The sequence below is a fragment of the Leucopleurus acutus genome (genome assembly GCF_964270905.1).
Source record: "Leucopleurus acutus genome assembly, chromosome: X".
In the NCBI taxonomy this organism is placed as follows: domain Eukaryota; kingdom Metazoa; phylum Chordata; class Mammalia; order Artiodactyla; family Delphinidae; genus Leucopleurus; species Leucopleurus acutus.
Window position 1 is genome coordinate 4,683,913 of NC_139148.1, and position 16,379 is coordinate 4,700,291.

Sequence of the window (16,379 nt, forward strand, 5' to 3'; positions counted from 1 at the left end):
AGCTGTGTAATAAGTTAGCAGCATAGATGGAACCAACAGTTATAGTCAATATATTTCGTTCTTTTGTGGGCACTTTTCAAGCGGATATGTTTGTTGGCGGCCGTCCTATGCACATATAAAGAAATAACATTTAAAAAGCATGTTTCAGCCCCATTTCCTGTGGCCATTTACCCTAAAAGGGCTTCAGGGGCAATCAGTTCCCATGACTCCCCCCTCCTGGCGTAATCAGAACGTCATTTAAAGGAAGGTGATTTACTACAGCTCAATTTTGGACTTAATGATAAAGCGATAACTTCAAGCCCCGAAAAACAGTATATCAAGGACAAGGCTGAGATTAGCCCAGCTCATGACGCACGGGCAATGCATGATAATTAAAAACCACAAATGACCAAAAACACCCACCCTGAAACGACTCAGAATTTTACGTCTTCCTCTGTTGATCGGCCACTGTCCACCTTCTTTGTAGCACCAGAGGAAGCGTATGTGAGTGGGGTCCACACGCGTTTTGCCCCTTTTCTGCCCGAGAACCTTCCTTTTAGTCTCCACGGAGCGTCTCAGGACTAGAGGTAGGAGAGTGCTTGTGATATTCTAGCATTGCTGGGCTTTGTTGTCATTTTCTATTGAAGGATAGTTGATGTACCATGTTGTGTTAATTTCTGCTGTACAGCAAGGGGCTTCAGTTATACATATATATCTGTTCTTTTTCATATTCTTTTTCCATCATGGTTTATCCAGGATATGGACTATAGTTCCTTGTGCTGTACAGTAGGACCTTGTTGTCTATCCATCAAGTACATCATAGTCAGCATTTCTGAGCTTCAGAAGGTGGCACTGGCTTGCTGGAGGATAGCTGAGCCCATCCTGAGCTGCAGAGCTGCAGAGCTGAACCTGTACATCCAGAATGCACGCACGTGATCCCGTGCAGAGACAATAGAAGATGACTGTAGATAGCAATAGGCCAGCTGCACAGTGGATCCTGAGGTCCCAGGCCCCGTCCAGGTAAAGAGATGACCCTCCCACGAACGCCATATTGCTCTGGTCCCAGTTGCCTGATTTGCATTGAGATGCCAGTTCCTCTAGTTAATGCCCTAAGGACCAAACCTTGGTCTTTCCAGTCCATCTTGGAGAATGAGTCACTGCTTGCCACTCTTTGACTGACTGCATCATGCCCTAGTCCTAGGGTAGAATTTTGCACCAACCCTGTCTCCACTGGGCTCTCCTCTGCAGAGTCCAAAGTGAGGAGATGTGCCCAGTTTTATCTTGAGGGTTACTTTGGTGGTCACCATGATGAGAAGGATGTCAGACATCACCTAGGTTCCACCTTGAACAGTTTCATTACTGCGCCTCTGCGAGTCTTAATAAAACAAAGGCCCTGCTTCTCCTGACCTCAGAGCACAGTGGTTTACATAGTACTATCAAGTGCAATCTTCTCACTTCCATTCTCTAAAGTTAGCTCAAAAGGAGCCTTTATTTATGTTCTAGCCAGTGTGTCCTGGTCCATTATCTTGTGAATAACCTGGCCTGGAACGCAGCAGAAGAGAGAGCCAATGCTCCAGGCTGGTTATGTACTTTTCCGAGGTTGCACGGCTAGCTTGGGACCTGACTCCAAGGCCTCTTTCCACGTACTAAGATAAATCCTTCTGGGGGATTTTTTTTTTAACATCTTTATTGGAGTATAATTGCTTTACAATGGTGTGTTAGTTTCTGCTGTATAACAAAGTGAATCAGCTATATGTGTACATATATCCCCATATCTCCTCCCTCTTGCGTCTCCCTCCCACCCTCCCTATCCCACCCCTCTAGGTGGTCACAAAGCATCGAGCTGATCTCCCTGTGCTGTGTGGCTGCTTCCCACTAGCTATCTGTTTTACATTTGGTAGTGCATATATGTCCATGCCACTCTCTCACTTCGTCCCAGCTTACCCTTCCCCCTCCCCGTGGCCTCAAGTCCATTCTCTACGAGGTCTGCATCTTTATTCCTGTCCTGCCCCTAGGTTCTTCAGAACCTTTTTTTTTTTTTTTGATTCCATATATATGTGTTAGCATACGGGATTTGTTTTTCTCTTTCTGACTGACTTCACTCTGTATGACAGACTCTAGGTCCATCCCCCTCACTACAAATAACTCATTTTCATTCCTTTTTACGGCTGAGTAATGTTCCATGGTATATATGTGCCACATCTTCTTTACCCATTCATCCGTTGATGGACACTTAGGTTGCTTCCATGTCCTGGCTATTGTAAATAGAGCTGCAGTGAACATTGTGGTACATGACTCTTTTTGAATTATGGTTTTTCTCAGGGTATCTGCCCAGTAGTTGGATTGCTGGGTCGTATGGTAGTTCTATTTTTAGTTTTTTAAGGAACTTCTATACTGTTCTCCATAGTGGCTGTATCAGTTTACACTCCCACCAACAGTGCAAGAGGGTTCCCTTTTCTCCACACCCTCTTCCGCATTTATTGTTTGTAGATTTTTTGATGATGGCCATTCTGACTGGTGTGAGGTGATACCTCATTGTAGTTTTGATTTGCATTTCTCTAATGATTAGTGTTGTTGAACATTCTTTCCTGTGTTTGTTGGCCACCTGTATATCTTCTTTGGAGAAATGTCTATTTAGGTCTTCTGCCCATTTTTGGATTGGGTTGTTTGTTTTTTTGATATTGAGCTGCATGAGCTGCTTGTATATTTTGGAGATTAATCCTTTGTCAGTTGCTTCATTTGCAAATATTTTCTCCCATTCTGAGGGTTGTCTTTTCGTCTTGTTTATGGTTTCCTTTGCTGTGCAAAAGCTTTTACGTTTCATTAGGTCCCATTTGTTTATTTTTGTTTTTATTTCCATTACTCTAGGAGGTGGGTCAAAAAGGATCTTGCTGTCATTTATGTCATAGAGTGTTCTGCCTATGTTTTCCTCTAAGAGTTTGATAGTGTCTGGCCTTTATTTATGTCTTTAATCCATTTTGAGTTTATTTTTGCGTATGGTGTTAGGGAGTGTTTTAATTTCATTCTTTTACATGTAGCTGTCCTGTTTTCCCAGCACCACTTACTGAAGAGGCTGTCTTTTCTCGATTGTATATTCTTGCCTCCTTTATCAAAAATAAGGTGACCATACGTGTGTGGGTTTATTTCTGGGCTTTCTACCCTGTTCCATTGATCTATATTTCTGTTTCTTTTGTGGCAGTACCATACTCTCTTGATTACTGTAGCTTTGTAGTATAGTCTGAAGTCAGGGAGTCTGATTCCTCCACCTCCGTTTTTCTTTCTCAAGATTGCTTTGGCTATTCGGGGTTTTTTGTGTTTCCATAGAAATTGTGAAATTTTTTGTTCTAGTTCTGTGAAAAATACCAGTGGTAGTTTTGATAGGGGTTGCATTGAATCTGTAGATTGCTTTGGGTAGTAGAGTCATTTTCACAGTGTTGATTCTTCCAGTCCAAGAACATGGTATATCTCTCCATCTGTTTGTATCATGTTTAATAACTTTCATCAGTGTCTTATAGTTTTCTGCATACAGGTCTTTTGCCTCCTTAGGTAGGTTTATTCCTAGGTATTTTATTCTTTTTGTTGCAGTGGTAAATGGGAGTGTTTCCTTAACTTCTGTTTCAGATTTTTCATCATTAGTGTATAGGAATGCAAGAGAGTTCTGTGCATTAATTTTGTATCCTGCTACTTTACCAGGTTCATTGATTAGCTTTAGTAGTTTTCTGGTAGCATCTTTAGGATTCTATATGTATAGTATGTCGTCTGCAAACAGTGGCAGTTTTACTTCTTTTCCGATTTGGATTTCTTTTTCCTCTCTGATTGCTGTGGCTAAAACTTCCAAAACCATGTTGAATAATAGTGATGAGAGTGGGCAACCTTGTCTTGTTCCTGATCTTAGTGGAAATGGTTTCAGTTTTTCACCATTGAGAATGATATTGGCTGTGGGTTTGTCATATATGACCTTTATTATGTAGTTAGTTCCCTCTGTGCCTGCTTTCTGGAAAATTTTTTATCATAAATGGGTGTTGAATTTTGTCAAAAGCTTTTTCTGCATCTATTGAGATAATCATACGGTTTTTATCCTTCAGCTTGTTAATATGGTGTATCACATTGATTGATTTGCATATATTAAAGAATCCTTGCATTCCTGGGATAAAGCCCACTTGATCATGGTGTATGATCCTTTTAATATGCTGTTGGATTCTGTTTGCTAGTATTCTGTTGAGGATTTTTACATCTATGTTCATCAGTGATATTGGCCTGTAGTTTTCTTTTTCTGTGACATCTTTGTCTGGTTTTGGTTTCAGGATGATGGTGGCCTCGTAGAATGAGTTTGGGAGTGTTCCTCCCTCTGCTGTATTTTGGAAGAGTCTGAGAAGGATAGGTGTTAGCTCTTCTCTAAATGTTTGATAGAATTCGCCTGTGAAGCCATCTGGTCCTGGGCTTTTGTTTGTTGGAAGATTTTTAATCACAGTTTTAATTTCAGTGTTTGTGATTGGTCTGTTTATATTTTCTGTTTCTTCCTGGTTCAATTTCGGAAGGTTGTGCTGGTCTGCAAATTTGTCTATTTCTTCCAGGTTGTCCATTTTATTGGCACATAATTGCTTGTAGTAATCTCTTATGATCCTTTGTATTTCTGCAGTGTCAGTTGTTACTTCTCCTTTTTCATTTGTAATTCTGTTGATTTGAGTCTTCTCCCTCTTTTTCTTGATGAGTCTGGCTAGGGGTTTATCAATTTTGTGTATCTTCTCAAAGAACCAGCTTTTAGTTTTATTGATCCTTGCTATTGTTTCCTTCATTTCTTTTTTATTCATTTCTGATCTGATCTTTATGATTTCTTTCCTTCTGCTAGCTTTGGGGTTTTTTTGTTCTTCTTTCTCTAATTGCTTTAGGTGTAAGTTTAGGTTGTTTATCTCACTGCTGTGGCTTCTCCCGTTGTGGAGCACAGGCTCCGGATGCGCAGGCTCAGTGGCCACGGCTCACGGGCCCAGCCGCTCCGCGGCACGTGGGATCTTCCCGGACCGGGGCACGAACCCGTGTCCCCTGCATCAGCAGGCGGACTCTCAACCATTGCGCCACCAGGGAAGCCCTAGATGTCACTTTTTGATGATGTCAGAGTCATGCTTATTCAGGTTAAAATAGTTTTTCAGGTTTCACCATACTATCGTCCTGGGTTTCCATGAAGAATGGGAAATATGTCAGCAGCCGCTACATTATGTATTAATTATGTGAGTGCCTGCCAAGAGCCAGAGGCACACAATTAAAAGGAAGTAAGGTTTTATTTATAGACATGGAAAACAAAGGTGGAGATTTAGTCTTTCCTTTTTTTTTAAACTAAACAAAACAAAATAATGATGGATGGGAGGGGACAGGCGAAAAGAGAAACGCTGACGGTTATCTTTCCCGGGGTACACGTGTCCCCCAGACGTGTGGGCTGAGGCATTCGGGCTCACTTCCTCTGTGCAGCTTTCCACCCACCAGGCTCAGGGCTGCCCGGCCGACTTCCCCACCCTTGGTGTTGGCCGGGAATGCCTTCCTCGGGGCTCTGCGTGCCGCGTGCCGGGGGAGCGAGGCACATGATAGTCAAGGATGCAGGGCTGCTGTGCTGCGGGCCGTGCACAGGGCATCCGGAACGCAGCACCGGCTGCGCATGGCCTCACCCGCACCCCGGTGCCTCCCAGTGGGGGAGCAGTTGTCCCCACGTGTGACGCCCACCTCCCCACTGCTTTCCAGCACCCTCAGCTTCTCTGCCCACACGTGTGCACCTGCCGCACCTGCCTGCTGTGCACATTGGCGTGGACACTCCCGTGCACACACGAGATGCTCTGAGTACATGTCCGCTTTTTTTCCCCCCTCCCACTTCAGGGTGCCAGCAGGAAAAGAAAGATCACGGTGCAGTATTCAGAAATGATAGATGTGTCCGTTTGATGACTGCCAAGGTGTGACTGATCATTTCAGGAAGCCCAGCTCCCCTCTAATTTATAGATGAGGCACTAGGGGCCTGAGGGAGGACCACGTGAAGAAACACAGGTGTTAAGTAACTTTTTTATGAGAGCTTCACCAGTCATCCGGTGATGACTTTACAGCCTGTGATATAAGTCCATATAACTTACCCGGGCTGCCCAATGAGTATTCAAAGCCCGGAGCTCTTGGCTGGGGTGCTATCCAGTGCAGTCAGTGGAAAAGCTGTGTGAGGTCCCTGCGGTCAAGGCACCTTCTCTGTGTGCCGGAGAATAGCTCTGTCTGAAAGCCTCATGAGTTGATGAGTTGGATTTTTTTTTTTTTTTTTTTTGCTTCTGGAAATAGTTACTTTGTCTACACGTCCCTGTTTTGTTCCTTTTCTGGAATAGTTAAATAATACATGGGGTAAGAGTTAATTACGTAAGTCGAAGGGCTAAGTGTTAGCTATGGACAGATGGAGGTTTGAATTATCTGGCGTGGGACTAATGAAAGTTAGTATGTGTTTTACTTGGAGTGTTACCTTTTAAAAAAAAATAATCTGTAAAACCACCTGCAACAATTGATACGTATTCATTTGTTTGTTTGCTCTGGAACAAGGAGGTCTTGTGGGAGAGGAAAGCAATTGCCTAGTAGTCTTTATTTGTTTCTTTCTGGATGAAATTCATACTTTGAAAACACCTGCGGGTAAAAACAAGAAACCTAAGAGGAAGTGAGTAAAGAGGTGCACTTTGTGCTGTAGCTTGACTCAAAAGAGAAATTGGGTCCATTAATCCTAGCTATCAAAGTATTAGAACCACTGCTTCTGAGTTGGATACAGGAATATGAATAAGAAGTATTTGCCGTCAAATGTATTCCATGAAAGACGAGTGTCATTCTCAGCTTAGTACTTGCTACTTTTCTGAAACATAATTTTGAGGAGTTAATAGCAGTTCCACTTTTTTTTTTTTACCTTTTTTCCATGTCACATCTTTCTTTTCTTTCCTTTTTTTTCATACTTAGGAATTTGTTTTTTTTTTTTTTTTTTTTTTTTTTTTGGCTGTGTTGAGCCTTTGTTGCTGCGTGCGGACTTCCTCTAGTTGCGGCGAGCGGGGGCTACTTTTCCTTGCGGTGCGTGGGCTTCTCATTGCGGTGGCTTCTCTTGTTGCGGAACACCGGCTCTAGACACGCGGGCTTAAGTAGTTGTGGCACGTGGGCTCAGAAGTTGTGGCTCATGGGCTCAGTAGTTGTGGCTCACGGGCTCTAGAGCGTAGGCTCAGTAGTTGTGGAGCATGGCCTTAGTTGCTCCGCGGATGTGGGATCTTCCCGGACCAGGGCTTGAACCCATGTTCCCTGCATTGACAGGTGGATTCTTAACCACTGTGCCACCCGGGAAGTCCCACAGATCTTTATTTTCTGTTCTAAATATACAAGTTCAAAGTCTGGCATGAGCCACTTGAATCTGTGTCCTGAAAAATGACAACCAGATTTCCTACCTACTTGAGAGGCGTGTATGTCGATCACTGAGTGTGCCCTCAGGACCATGGCTTCCACCACTCCTTGTGGCTACACTGGCTATGTTTTCGGATGTGCTGTTTATTATTCCAGTGTTTGGCCACGTAGACAGGGTTTGGCTTCTGTATAAAGGAGCTGGGTTAAACAGGGAATGAGTCTGTGGTTCAGAAATCAGCCTGTCCATTCTGCAAATGTACGTCAATTACAGAGAAACCAGCCTCTGGGACAGTGTGTCCTTTGCAGTGCATGCCATACATAATCTACCTGTTATGAACCAGCCAAATATATTATTTTTTTCCCCCAGAGATAGATGCTAAGAAATGCATGTCACCCCCCGTTCAGCCTCACCCTCCACGTTTCCCTTGTGAATGAATGATCGGAATGAATTAAGATGTCTAGTTCTTGCTTACTTTACTTCTCATCCAGGTATCCGCAGGTTTCCTGTCCACATCAGTTTTGCCCTTTGTGCTCACCCTTGCAGATTGAGTCAGAGGGCTGCTAGAAAGCATTGCCACCCAAGATGATGTTACTAAAAATGGTGAAACTATTTTACTGGAAGATCACTCCGCGGCCTGGTTATTTGCCGTAGGCCACTCTGTGTGTTCAGTAAACCCATGGCAATACCTGACAGATTATTCCTATGAATTGGTGTCTCCAGGGTCATTCATATTTCCCAACTGAGATATTGCCCCATATTCATTTATAATGAGATTTTAATATAACAGCTGATGCCATTAGGATTCAGAACTGTAAAAGCTTTCACTGCGTGGGGAAAAAAAAAGATATAAAGTCTCCCTCTATTTGTATTTAAAAGAGAAACAGTAAATGTCAGGCATCCCTTAAAAGGCTGGATGAAACAGGCATTAAAGGTTTATGGGTAAAAAATCCTAAGCCGTGTTCTGCAGACCAGTCGCCACCTCTGTTGTTTTCTTTGCTTCTTGTCTTCTGATTAAAATCCCCACTTTGCTTGGATATTAACCTTGTAAAACTCTATCAGTCAGTCAGTGAACTCTTACCTAGGACCCCTGGGATCCAGGTAAAAAAAGGTGTAGCAGGGCTTCCCTGGTGGTGCAGTGGTTGGGAGCCCGCCTGCCGATGCAGGGGACACGGGTCCGTGCCCCGGTCGGGGAAGATCCCACGTGCCGTGGAGCGGCTGGGCCCATGAGCCATGGCCGCTGAGCCTGCGCGTCCGGAGCCTTTGCCCCGCAACGGGAGAGGCCACAGCAGTGAGAGGCCTGCATACCGCAAAAAAAAAAAAAAAAAAAGGTGTAGCAATGATGAAACACAATGGCAGTCTCACCTCCAAGGCTGTCCAAGATGGAAGACAAAACTCGGGAAATGCTGCAAGTGCCAGTGTCAGGGATCATTAAATGCCTATCAGGAGCATCGAGTGCTGGGCTCAGCTGGGCTCAGCTAGGGCAGCCGGCTTGACTGTCAACTATGGTAGGAAGCCTGCAGGTGAGACTGAATGGGTCCCGGGTCTTTAGTGGTTCCAGGATGGGGGAGTTGTCTTGTCTACAGATAGATGGAGAGTTGGGGTGGGGAGGTCTCCTTTACAGTTAATCTGTCTACCCCAGGGTTTCTCAGCTGCAGAACTGGAAGACGCTTTGCTGTAGGGACTGACCTGTGCGTGGAGGATATTTAGGACCCACCTGCTAGATGGCAGTATCAACCCCCCTCCCAAATGTGACAACCAGACTTGTCTCCAGGTGTCGCCCCATGTCCCTTCAGCTCCAGATGACAACCACTGACCTACAATAAGCATTTAAAATGCACAAGGCACTATTCACAATAGCCAAGGCATGGAAGCAACCCAAGTGCCCATCAACAGACGGTTGGATAAAGAAGATGTGGTACATATATACAATGGAATATTACTCAGCCATAAAAAAGAATAAAATATTGCCATTTGCAGCCACATGGATAGACCTAGAGTGTCTTATGCTTAGTGAAATAAGTCAGACAGAGAAAGACAAATACTCTATGATATCACATGTATGTGGAATCTCAAAAATAATACAAATGAATGCACATGCAAAACAGAAACAGACACAGAAAACAAACTTATGGTTACTAAAGGGGAGAGGGACATTGGAGGGACAAACTGGGGGTATGGGATTAACAGATACAGACTACTCTATATAAGATAGGTAAGCAGCAAGGATTTACTGTATAGCACGGGGAATTACAGCCACTCTCTTGTGATAACCTGTAATGGAACATAATCTGCAAAAACCCTGAGTCACGATGCTCTGCACCTGAAATTAACACAACATTGTAAATCAACTATACTTCATAAAACAGTAGAGTAAAATGCATCAGTCAGAGCTTTGCGGTGGGGCAGGGTTCCTCAGCCTGGGCACCACGGTGCTGACTTTTGGGGTCGCATCATTCTTTTATTTTTTAAAACCTCTGCAATTATTAGTTTATTAGTATCATCCAGGACTCAGATCTTCAGTATTCCTCCTGAAATTACATAAAACAAATGCAGATGGAAAGAATCCAAGGCAAAATTATATAACAAAACAGCACTCCATCACAAAAGCGTGCAAAACTACAAGAACGCTTTTAGAACACTGGCACTTTAAGAGAACGATCATCTCAAAAACGACAAAATTGCCAAATTGTTCCCTAAACTGTTAAGCAGATACACATATGACCCTGATGAATGAGCTTGAGTGTTGTAAAGAAACATCAAATTCAAATAAATCAGGTAATTCACACTGAAATACAAAGCTTGTCTTCCTCCCTCATGTCTACTTCGTTTATAAAGGGGCAAACCATAATATAGGAAAATATACCTGATTTAAAATGTGGTATACGATTTTAAAAGTTGGCCCAATTAATTAAAAATACCTTTAATGGAGGATCTCAAGTTTCCTAAACAATCCATATTTAGATAAATAGGAGAAGACATTTACAGCCAGCACTTTTTCTCCAGAGCCTTTGTTGGGACTAATATCAACAACAACAACCAAAAAAAAACGTAATATGGCAGTCTTGTATTTTAAGCTCACGCCTTTTTGGGGATACATTCTCAGTCTTAAACGTGGGAACTGCAAATATAACTGCCATTACATGGTAATGGGAGTTAAAGGATGTAGAGTCCTCATGTAAAGATTAGAACATACTTTTCTATTAGTCCTTCAAGGACAGACTTTCAAAACGTTTGATTCTAATAATCCCGTGCTGTGAGTAGATTGGTTACTCTTCACTTTGTAAATGAACCTGGGTTATGTGACATCTGATATCCACCGATCAAGATTTGAGTTTCAGTTATGGATGAAAACTGTCTCAATTAAGCTTTTATCACCCTCATCATGAGTATGCAGGGTGCGTACACGAAAGCTTTTTATCAGCTAACTCTACGAAAGATAAACACTGTAATAATTCGTGTGATCCAAAATGGGCAATAGCAGAAGACTAGCTTCCCCTTAGGAAGAAACTTTTCAGACCTATGAAAAGGACAACAACACTAATAAAAAAAATTGTGTTTAATTAGAAGCATTCAGAATGTCAACAAAACAGCTGCAACTTTTCTTTTTTCTGCAATTACAGAGTGGTATTCAGTTAACAGAACAACAATTATTTCGTATAAGCTGCATCAGAGACAGCTGAAGATGAAAAAACTACCATCCCCATATATAAGTAATTTGTGCTGTGCTTTAAATTTCCATGCCAATTTACAACCCCCATACTGTACCAGGCAAGGGTAGTGGCTATTGAAAATACCACCAGGACAGGGCTATCTAAAGACACATTCGGTAGTGTGTTAACTATACAAAAAAAGACACTGTACAGTTTAAAAAAAAATCTTACACAGCCTTACATTTCAGTTTTTTTCTTTAAAAGGAGTGAGTTGTGTACAGGGGGGTTAAATGCTTTATAGACAAGAAAAAAAAAAACTGTGCTGGAACCAACTTATTCATCATCATCATCATCTTCCTCCTCTTCCTTCTTTTTCTTGCTTTTTTCAGCCTTGACGACTCCCTCTTTTTGCTGCATCAGGCTTCCCTTTAGCTCCGTTTGCAGCAATATCCTTTTCGTCCTTTTCCTTCAGCTTAGCAGCCGCTTCTCCTAAGGCTGCTTGTCACCTGCAGCAGTGATTTTCCACATCTCTCCCAGTTTCTTTGCAACATCGCCCATGGATAGGCCAGGATGCTCTCCTTTGATTTTTGGACGATAGTCAGAACAAAACAAGAAAAAGGCCGAAGGAGGCCTCTTGGGTGCATTGGGATCCTTGAACTTTTTTGTTTCCCCTTTAGGAGGGATAGAAGTTTTCATTTCTCTTTCATAACGGGCCTTGTCCGCTTTTGCCATGTCTTCAAACTTTCCTTTCTCTTTAGCAGACGTGGTCTTCCACCTCTCTGAGCACTTCTTAGAAAACTCTTGAGAAGCTGACGGAAGCATCTGGGTGCTTCCTCTTGTGCTCCTGCCGGCAAGTTTGCACAAAGAATGCGTATGATGGCATTTCGCCTCTCGGCTTCTTGGGATCTCCTTTGCCCATGCTCGATTATTTTTCCTCCGCGAGGCACAGAGACGCCCAGTGCCCGTCCGGCTCTCACTCGCCCCGGCACTGTCTCTATGGAGCTCAATGTACTGCAATCCCGCGTCATTCTTTGATGTGGGAGCGTCCTGTGCACCGCAGGGGCTTGAGAACACATCCGCCCTGGTCCAAACATTGCTGAAGGCTTCCTGGGGAGGCAGAGCATCCTCTGCTTAGCACCTGTGAACTGGAGACAGGAAGGAGCCCCTGGAGGCCTGACGGAAGTGGGAAGAGGGCCCCTGCGTCCTGTCTGCAGCTCTTCCCCCAGGTTTCCGGGCAGCTCTTCACTCTTGCTGGAGGACGCCCCAGCTGGTCCGAGCTGAGTCACTGGGCCAGGGTTTCCTGGGTCCCTACGTGCCGCCTCTGCCACAGATGAGAAGACTGTGGGCTTATGTGAGTTCACGGGATTGGCCAAGACACTCTTCAGCGCAGGACGGCTTTGCCAGGGCTGACTTCTTCAATTGCTTTTCTACAGAGCCCTGCCTTCTGATCCACAGCCCTTTGTCTGTAACGAGAAAGAAAAGAAAGAGATTGGAAGCCCAGTGTCTGGCAGCAACACTTGTTCTGAACCAAGGAATGTAAAACTGATGTACCGTTGAATAGTCTTTCTTTAGCCGACAGAATGCAAATATTCATCGTGTTTATCGCTGAGGAACCATTAATATGTGTGATTGCAGGTTGCTTTCTAAAACTTTGCTCAAGGTATATGGATTACATGATATATTTCAAGATATAGTATGTGTGTGGGTGTGTGTGTGTGTATATATATATATATATATGAAGGTAATGTACATATATATATATAGATATCTATATATATGAAGGTAATGGTGAACATATACACGTATAGATGTATTATACCTATATATATGAAGGTAATGGTGAATATATACATATATATTCCAGTTGTATTGAATGACAAATTTATAGATATTCCAGTCTTACTCAGATATCGTTGACCTTCACATCGTATACCTTTCAGATGTACAGCACAGTGATTTGGTATACCATGTGTATTGTGAAATGATGAGCACCATAATTTTAGTGACCATCCATCACCTCACATGGTTACAATTTTTGGTTGTTTCAGTTGCCGCATGGCGTGTGTGACAGAATGAATGCTTTCAGTGTAGAAAACGACTGTGTCTGTCACGAGTGCCAAAAGCCGTCCTAAGGCAGCTCAGTGTTGGAGGGAGTCTTTGAATCCTTTTAATAAATTAGTTTTGATTTTCTTTTAAAGCCATTACTTTGTAAAATCCAAAGAATTCTGAGCTCTGAAACACACCTAGCCACACTTGTTTGTGTTTTTTTGAGACCGAGGACTTGGGGTTGTAATTGCCAGCAGGGCAGGGTTCATTTTTAGCTCGTGGTGACTTTGAACATCAGATGGTGTTTGCACTATGTGGGTGTGTTTTTTTTTTTCCCATTTACTGTATCATCATATGCTCTCTTATACCCTCAGAAGCAGCTTCCAGTGCTTAAAACCTCATGACCTTTCTGCACTGTCCAAGCTTTGCAATAGTGTGAAAACGCTCCGAAACCTAAATGCGGCCAGAAGAGTTGGGCAGAAGGACTGTGCCTTTTGGACCCTGTGCTCAGAGCTTCTGTGCCCCATGTGCTCAGGGGGCAGCTTCTCCCCAGCCTGTGCACCCGAAAGGCAAAGAACCCCTAACTCAGATGGACCGTGTGAGTTATGAGGGCCCAGCCTAGTGTTCTGTGGCCCTGGACGTACTAAACTGAAAGGCATGTATTGACTTTGAAAAGGCCAGCGATGTGATTCCGTTAAAAAAAAAAAAAAAAAAGTACCAAGTCCATTTTTGGTTAATTGAGAAGAAGGGGAAATTGTCGTTTGGTGAGAGCAAGCATGTATGCCTCTGCGCCAGGATTTCCCAGCCTGGGCACAGTTGATCCGTGGGCCTGGGGAATTCTTTGTCGTGAGATGGGTCTTGTGCATCGTGGGATGTTTAGGCGCATCTTCGGACACCATCCCGGAGATGCCAATAGCACCTGCCCTGTTGTGAGAACCAGAATGACTCCAGACACCACTAACACCTCTGGGGGGTGGGGTTGGGGGCGGGCTTTGGGGACGAGCTGCAGAGTCACCCCTCGTTGACAACTACCGGGCTAGAAAAAGCATTTAAGAATTAGTAAGACAGAGCTTGGACTGAGAGCACGATGCACCACCTTGGCACGAATGATACCTGGGGCCAGATCGTTCTTTTGTTGGCAGTGCATTGTGGGATATTCATGTGCATCCCTGGATTCTATACACGGGATGCCAGTGGGTAGAAGGTCACAGCTTGTGAGCACAGCTGTGTTGCTTGTGGAGCAACGCCCACAAGCTGTGACAACCAAAAATGTGTCCAGACAGTGCCACCTGTCCCCCAGAAGACAAAGTAACTGGGGCTTGACAGTCGTTGGTCTAGGCGGATCTCATATTACAGGTGGGAAAAAATAAATCTGTGTTCTATAGGTAGTGTTGGGGCCAAGAGTTTTCCTGCCCCACCATCTTGTCACCCATCCCCTGGGACATCCAAAGGGGTGTCGAAAGCCATTTGCCTTCCTGGGCATGCCGGGTCATGTCACATAATTGACATCTCCTGAGGCAGACTCATCACGGTCGGCAGCACGCAGTCGAGTCCAGGAACGTCTAATTGCAAATGAGTCCAGGTGAGGAGTTCATTAATCAAGGAGGTGATAGTCATAACTGTCTAGAGCTAGAGGGTGCACCCTCAGGTTTTTTTGGTTGGAAGTGACAGAAACTCAATGCCCCCTCACTCAAACCCAGAAAGGGATTTTTTCAGTTGCACAGATGGGAGGGAGGCTCACAGCATCAGAGGAAGAGCCCCAGGAACCAGGACCGTTGGCCTTAAGGAGCTGAAAATTCTTTGTAAGTCCAACTGATATGACTTGTCACTGCCGTCTGTGGCTGCTGGTGGAGGGGACCACTGTATTTGAGAGTTGCTGGTTTTGCATCCTGGTTAAATGCAGTGGTGTTATTACCATTTTATGTACATTTGGGAGTGGATGTTTTGGTAGTTATCCGTCACTGGATACAAATGACCGCACATTTAAGGGCTTAGAACAACATCCATTGATTATCTCCGTGTCTGTGGGTCAGGTGTCCCCGCATGGCTTACCTGGCTCGTCTGCTCACGACGGTCTTTACAAGCCTGCAAAATATTGGCCACAGTCGTATTATCACCTGAAAGCTTGGAATCCCCTTCTAAGCTCATTCAACAGGTTGGCAGAATCTAGTTCCCTGTGGTTGTAGGACTGGGACCCTCAGCTCCTAGGGGCCACCCCTCCCTAAAGGCATTTCACACCACGACTGTTTGTTCCATCCAGGCCAGGAGGATTGCAAATCCTCTGCTTGGAGTCTGTTTCCAAGGGGTCACCTGATTAGGCCAGGCCCACCCACTTCAATCTCCTCGTTGAGTTGCACAAAGTCAGTTGATTAGGGACCTCAATCATATTCCTTCACTTTTGCCAAGTCTTACATCTCAGCACCCCCCCCCCACACACACACACACATCCTCAAGAGGAGAGGATCACACAAAGATGTGGGTACCAGGAGGTGGGAGCCATGGAGGCTATCTTAGATTCCTGCCTACGACAGATGCCTTTTTGTGGCAGGACCTGGGAGCCTAAATAGGATTTGGAAAGTAGGTCTCTCTGGACAGCCCTTGCCTCCCTACACCCAGTAGACCCTAGTGCCATCCTTCTGCTGTGATCCTAGCTACCAGGTCAGCTCTCCCCTCCCCCAAGCCCCGTTCGGTCCACCCAGGCCTTACAGCAGAAAGTGTTCTCTTATTGGTTGGAAGTTATCACTCCACTGCTGTCCGTGTAGTCCTTCCTTCTGTCCTTACGCAGAAGGTTCATTGGACCCGAGTCTATGGTCCCTGGGCCACGCTGGTGGGCCCAGATCGTCACCAGCGGTGACCTACAGTCCTGCTTGCATTCACAGTGGGGGGTTGGCATTTGTCCACATCTCAGTTTGAGGCTGGAACATCACGCTAGTGAAATCAGAAGACTTGGTGGTGTTTTTTAAAAAGTAAACTTCAGCTTGATGTGTCTTTTTTAACGCTTTTTTAAAAACACTTGGGGTAAAATTCAACAAATGGCATGTTAACCGTTCTAAAGTGTGTAACTGAGAGGCATTTAGTGTATCCAGCCACTTTGTTCAACTGGTACCTCTCTCTAGTTCTAGAACTTGTTCATTATTCCCCCCACCAAAACCCCATACCCTTTATCAGTCCCACCCAAACCCAACCTCCTTCCCCTTTAGCCTCTAGCACTCATCTCCTTTCTGTGTCTATAGATTCACCTCTTCTGGACGTTACCTATAAATGGGATCACACAATATGTGGCCTTTTGTGTCTGGCTTCGCTCCCTGAGCATCATG

At 44.3% G+C, this 16,379-nt stretch overlaps 1 protein-coding gene and 1 pseudogene across 2 annotated transcripts in view; one reads left to right on the plus strand and one right to left on the minus strand.

Moving 5' to 3' along the window:
• Window positions 1–16,379, plus strand: part of LOC309978695 (steryl-sulfatase-like) — a 180,366-nt gene that overhangs the window by 19,030 nt on the left and 144,957 nt on the right. The gene's annotated exons all lie outside the window — the stretch shown is intronic.
• LOC309977768 (high mobility group protein B1-like) lies at window positions 11,350–11,935 on the minus strand (annotated as a pseudogene). The gene has a single exon. The product of its transcript is annotated as a high mobility group protein B1-like (transcript).